The sequence below is a fragment of the Tursiops truncatus genome, chromosome 14 (assembly GCF_011762595.2).
Source record: "Tursiops truncatus isolate mTurTru1 chromosome 14, mTurTru1.mat.Y, whole genome shotgun sequence".
NCBI lineage: Eukaryota > Metazoa > Chordata > Mammalia > Artiodactyla > Delphinidae > Tursiops > Tursiops truncatus.
Window position 1 is genome coordinate 22,637,504 of NC_047047.1, and position 6,531 is coordinate 22,644,034.

Genomic DNA, 6,531 nt, shown 5'->3' on the forward strand with positions numbered 1-6,531 from the left:
TTTGTCATGGCAGCTCAAGCAAGCTAATACATAGTGCTTTTAACTTCTCTGTTACTACTCCATTTACCTAAAGTTTCTGCTCAGGAACAACTCTGAAAAGTGTTGTAAATAACAACAACAATCTGCCTGCAGTGATTGGCTAAAGCTCAGTTCATTTAGCAATGCACTTACCTGGCTTAAATCAATGTCATATATGAAACCAAAAGAAAGATCACAAATATTTTGATAAAGGTGTGCCAAAATGCTGTAGAGGTGCCAAGAACAAGGATTTCTTTCTTTTAACATATTTATTTATTTTAGTTACTTATTTTCCTTATTATTATTATTATTTTGGCTGCCTCATGTCTTAGTTATGGCGCACGGGATCTTTGTTGAGGCATAAGGGATCTTTTCTGTTACATACGGTGCATGGTCTGCTCAGGTTTCTCTCTAGATGTGGTGCATGGGTTTTCTGTCTCTGGTTGTGGTGCACAGGCTCCAGGGCACATGGGCTCTGTAGTTGAGTCATGCAGGCTCCCTCTATTGAGGTGCACGAGCTCAGTAGTTGAGGCGCACACACAGGCTTAGTTGCCCTGCAGCATGTGGGATCTTAGTTCCCTGACCAGGGATCAAATCCGTGTCTCCTGCACTGGAAGGCGGATTCTTTACCACTGGGCCACTAGGGAAGTCCCAAGAACAAGGATTTCTTCCCATCAAGGTTTCTCCCAAGCTTCAGTGTGACACATTTCTGAACCACTAAACACACTTTAACTCCTGAATTGTGACAAAATATGCCTTGATTCTTGGACACTTGTTCTGAGTTAGGAGCAGAACACCTTCATGTGGAATAAGTTAGCAATCAAAATATAGAACTAAAGGATGGACTTCAAGGTCTTTCTTCTTTCTACTCTGTCAGTCTTTCTCTGTCAGTCTTATGAATGCATTTCTAAATATCACACTTCTGCTTCCATTGTATTCATCCCACCAGAGTCACCTCATTTGGTTTGATAAGTCCAATGTAAACACTTCAAACTCTGTCCAAAGTTGAACTATCTTTTTCTGTATGACAAAACTGTGTGTGTCTATGTGTGTGCATAGATACACATGCATGTGTGTCTATACTGTGGAGCAGATATCCTTCTGCCTATTCCTTATACTTCATTAAAAACAACAAAAAAGTATATCTTCTACTATTTTTGCAGTGTGAAAGAAGCAACTGTTTCCTGGGAAGAAAATGGCTAATTCCACACTGCAACCTCCAGGGTGCATGTGTCAGACTCAGCTTGTGTTCCTGCTGAGCAGTATCTACTCTAGTCATTCTGCCAAAGGTTCCTCCATGGACTTCGTCATTGAGACTGTCTGCCAGGGCTCTGTGGCAATTGAATATCAGATTATATTCGAGGGTACTACTTGGTGGAGTGATAGAATATATAAGTTGGCACTAAGCTTCCATTTACTACAGATTTATAACTATTTTCCCAGGGAAAACAAATCTGTCCATTGCACATCTTGGACTTTTTTTGGCCTTTTGTGCTAACAATTGTACCCAGATATAAAGTTTATAGACTAGTGTAAAGGAAGGTGTTGCAAAGAGCAGCATTTTAGAATCAGATGTATTTTCTTCTAGGCTTGTGGGGCTGGTTCTAATGCAATGTACAGCACATGGGACCACCTAGGACGTATTTTTTCCTAAATAGTTCAACTGCCATCATATCAAGATTTAGCTAGATTTACAGGTAATATGAGAGAATAGAGGAACAACTTAAATGACACTAAGAGGAATCAAACATATAAATTCAGAATGTTGGGCATATTATAGAACAACTAATCTGATTTCTCTAACAAGTCAGTGGTGTGGAAGAAAAAGGGAGGGTCTGTTCTGTATTAAAGATACAAGAGACATAGCAAACAAATGCAACGTGTGGATTGGATCTTGATTCCAACTAACTAAAAAAACCTCTGAAGCTATCAGGGAAATTTAATTAGGGACTGAATATATAATGATACAAAAATTGTCAATTTTGATTTAGGTATAAAATGGACTTATTTTTAGGTTAAAACATGTCCTGTATTTTTGAAAAAGATGAATACAGATGTAATTTGGAGGTGAAATGACATGATACCAGGATTTAGCTTTATAATACTTCAGCAAAAAAAGAAAAACAATAATAAAAATAAGTGACAGATAAAACAAATGGGGCAAAAATCTTGACACTTCTTGAAACTGAGTGATGGGCATATGGGAGTTCATTTGCAAGATTTTCTCTACTTTTTTATGAAGTATGAAAATTTTTGTAGCAAACATACAAAAAGTAAGGATACCAAGTCCATATCCCCACACTTCTGGGTTCAAATTTTACCTTTCTCTCCAAATTTCCTAGCTTCATTCTGGGTTGACATTAACTTTCTAATTTCATTTTTTTAACATCTTTATTGGGGTATAATTGCTTTACAATGGTGTGTGTTAGTTTCTGCTTTATAACAAAGTGAATCAGTTATACATATACATATGTGCCCATATCGCTTCGCTCTTGCATCTCCCTACCTCCCACCCTCCCTATCCCACCCCTCCAGGTGGTCACAAAGCACCGAGCCGATATCCCTGTGCCATGCGGCTGCTTCCCACTAGCTATCTACCTTACGTTTGGTAGTGTATATATGTCCATGACTCTCTCTTGCCCTGTCACTGCTCACCCTTCCCCCTCCCCATATCCTCAAGTCTGTTCTCCAGTAGGTCTGTGTCTTTATACCTGTCTTACCCCTAGGTTCTTCATAACATTTTTTTTTCTTAAATTCCATATATATGTGTTAGCATATGGTATTTGTCTTTTTCTTTCTGACTTACTTCACTCTGTATGACAGACTCTAGGTCTATCCACCTCATTACAAATAGCTCAGTTTCATTTCTTTTTATGGCTGAGTAATATTCCATTGTATATATGTGCCACATCTTCTTTATCCATTCATCTGATGATGGGCACTTAGGTTGTTTCCACCTCTGGGCTACTGTAAATAGAGCTGCAGTGAACATTTTGGTACATGACTCTTTTTGAATTTTGGTTTTCTCAGGGTATATTCCCAGTAGTGGGATTGCTGGGTCATATGGTAGTTCTATTTGTAGTTTTTTAAGGAACCTGCATACTGTTCTCCATAGTGGCTGAACCAATTCACATTCCCACCAGCAGTGCAAGAGTGTTCCCTTTCCTCCACACCCTCTCCAGCATTATTGTTTGTAGATTTTTTGATGATCGCCATTCTGACTGGTGTGAGATGATATCTCATTGTAGTTTTGATTTGCATTTCTCTAATGATTAATGATGTTGAGCATTCCTTCATGTGTTTGTTGGCAGTCTGTATATCTTCTTTGGAGAAATGTCTGTTTAGGTCTTCTGCCCATTTTTGGATTGGGTTGTTTGTTTTTTTTTGTTATTGAGCTACATGAGCTGCTTGTAAATTTGGGAGATTAATCCTTTGTCAGTTGCGTCTTTGGCAAATATTTTCTCCCATTCTGAGGGTTGTCTTTTGGTCTTGTTTATGGTTTCCTTTGCTGTGCAAAAGCTTTGAAGTTTCATTAGGTCCCATTTGTTTATTTTTGTTTTTATGTCCATTTCTCTAGAAGGTGGGTCAGAAAGGATCTTGCTGTGATTTATGTCATAGAGTGTCCTGTCTATGTTTTCCTCTAAGAGTTTGATAGTTTCTGGCCTTACGTGTAGGTCTTTAATCCATTTTGAGCTTATTTTTGTGTATGGTGTTAGGGAGTGATCTAATCTCATACTTTTACATGTATCTGCCCAGTTTTCCCAGCATCACTTATTGAAGAGGCTGTCCTTTCTCCACTGTACATTCCTGCCACCTTTATCAAAGATAAGGTGTCCATATGTGCGTGGGTTTATCTTTGGGCTTTCTATCCTATTCCATTGATCTATCTTTCTGTTTTTGTGCCAGTACCATACTGTCTTGATTACTGTAGCTTTGTAGTATAGCCTGAAGTCAGGGAGCGTGATTCCTCCAGCTCCGTTTTTCCCTCGTGAGATTGCTTTGGCTATTCAGGGTGTTTTGTGTTTCCATACAAATTGTGAAATTTTTTTTCAAGTTCTGTGAAAAATACCAGTGGTAGTTTGATACGGATTACATTGAATCTATAGATTGTTTTGGGTAGTAGAGACATTTTCACAATGTTGATTCTTCCAATCCAAGAACATGGTATATCTCTCCATCTATTTTTATCATCTTTAATTTCTTTCATCAATGTCTTATAATTTTCTGCATACAGCTCTTTTGTCCCCTTAGGTAGGTTTATTCCTAGATATTTTATTCCTTTTGTTGCAATGGTAAATGGGAGTGTTTTCTTGATTTCACTTTCAGATTTTTCATCATTAGTATATAGGAATGCCAGACATTTCTGTGCATTAATTTTGTATCCTGCTACTTTACCAAATTCATTGATTAGCTCTAGTAGTTTTCTGGTAGCACCTTTAGGATTCTCTATGTATAGGATCATGTCATCTGCAAACAGTGACAGCTTTACTTCTTCTTTTCCGATTTGGATTCCTTTTATTTCCTTTTCTTCTCTGATTGCTGTGGCTAAAACTTCCAAACTATGTTGAATAAGAGTGGTGAGAGTGGGCAACCTTGTCTTGTTCCTGATCTTAGTGGAAATGCTTTCAGTTTTTCACCATTGAGGATGGTGTTGGCTGTGGGCTTGTCATATATCGCCTTTATTATGTTGAGGAAAGTTCCCTCTATGCCTACTTTCTGCAGAGTTTTTATCATAAATGAGTGTTGAATTTTGTCAAAAGCTTTCTCTGCATCTATTGAGATGATCATATGGTTTTTTCTCCTTCAATTTGTTAATATGGTTTATCACATTGATAGATTTGCGTATATTGAAGAATCCTTGCATTCCTGGAATAAACCCACTTGATCATGGTGTATGATCCTTTTAATGTCCTGTTGGATTCTGTTTGCTAGTATTTTGTTGAGGATTTTTTGCATCTATGTTCATCAGTGATATTGCCCTGTAGTTTTCTTTCTTTGTGACATCCTTGTCTGGTTTTGGTATCAAGGTAATGGTGGCCCCATAGAAGAAATTTGGGAGTGTTCCTCCCTCTGCTATATTTTGGAAGAGTTTGAGAAGGATAGGTGTTAGCTCTTCTCTAAATGTTTGATAGAATTCGCCTGTGAAGCCATCTGTTCCTGAGCTTTTGTTTGTTGGAAGATTTTTAATCACAGTTTCAATTTTAGTGCTTGTGATTGGTCTATTCATATTTTCTATTTCTTCCTGATTCAGTCTTGGCAGTTGTGCATTTCTAAGAATTTGTCCATTTCTTCAGATTGTCCATTTTATTGGCATAGAGTTGCTTGTAGTAATCTCTCATGATCTTTTTATTTCTGCAGTGTCAGTTGTTACTTCTCCTTTTTCATTTCTAATTCTATTGATTTGAGTCTTCTCCTTTTTTTTCTTGATGAGTCTGGCTAATGGTTTATCTATTTTGTTTATCTTCTCAAAGAACCAGCTTATAGTTTTATTGATCTTTGCTATGTTTCCTTCATTTCTTTTTCATTTATTTCTGATCTGATTTTATGATTATTTTCCTTCTGCTAGCTTTGTTTTTTGTTTTTGTTTTTTTTTTTTGTTCTTCTTCTCTAATTGCTTGACACGCAAGGTTAGGATGTTTATTCGAGATGTTTCCTGCTTCCCTTAGAACTGCTTTTGCTGCATCCCATAAGTTTTGGGTCGTTGTGTCTCCATTGTCATTTATTTCTAGGTATTTCTTAATTTCCTATTTGATTTCTTCAGTGATCACTTCATTATTAAGTAGTGTATTGTTTATCCTCCATGTGTTTGTATTTTTACAGGTCTTTTCCTGTAATTGGTATCTAGTCTCATGGCATTGTGGTTGGAAAAGATACTTGATACAATTTCAATTTTCTTAATTTACCAAGGCTTGATTTTGACCTAAGATATGATCTATCCTGGAGAATGTTCCATGAGCACTTGAGAAAAATGTGTATTCTGTTGTTTTTTGGATGGAGTGTCCTATAAATATCAATTAAGTCCATCTCTGTTTAATGTATCATTTTAAAGCTTGTGTTTCCTTATTTATTTTCATTTGGATGATCTGTCCATGGGTGAAAGTGGGGTATTAAAGTCCCCTACTATGAATGTGTTACTGTCGATTTCCCCTTTTATGGCTGTTAGTATTTGCCTTATGTATTGAGGTGCTCCTATTTTGGGTTCATAAATATTTACAATTGTTATATCTTCTTCTTGGATTGATCCCTTGATCATTATGTAGTGTCCTTCTTGTCTCTTCTAATAGTTTTTATTGTAAAGTCTATTTTGTCTGATAGGAGAATTGCCTACTCCAGCTTTCTTTTGGTTCCATTTGCATGGAATATCTTTTTCCATCCCCTTACTTTCAGTTCTGTATGTTTCTCTAGGCCTGAAGTGGGTCTCTTGTAGACAGCATATATAAGGGTCTTGTTTTTGTATCCATTCAGCCAATCTGTGTTCTTTTGGTGGGAGAATTTAGTCCATTACATTAAGGT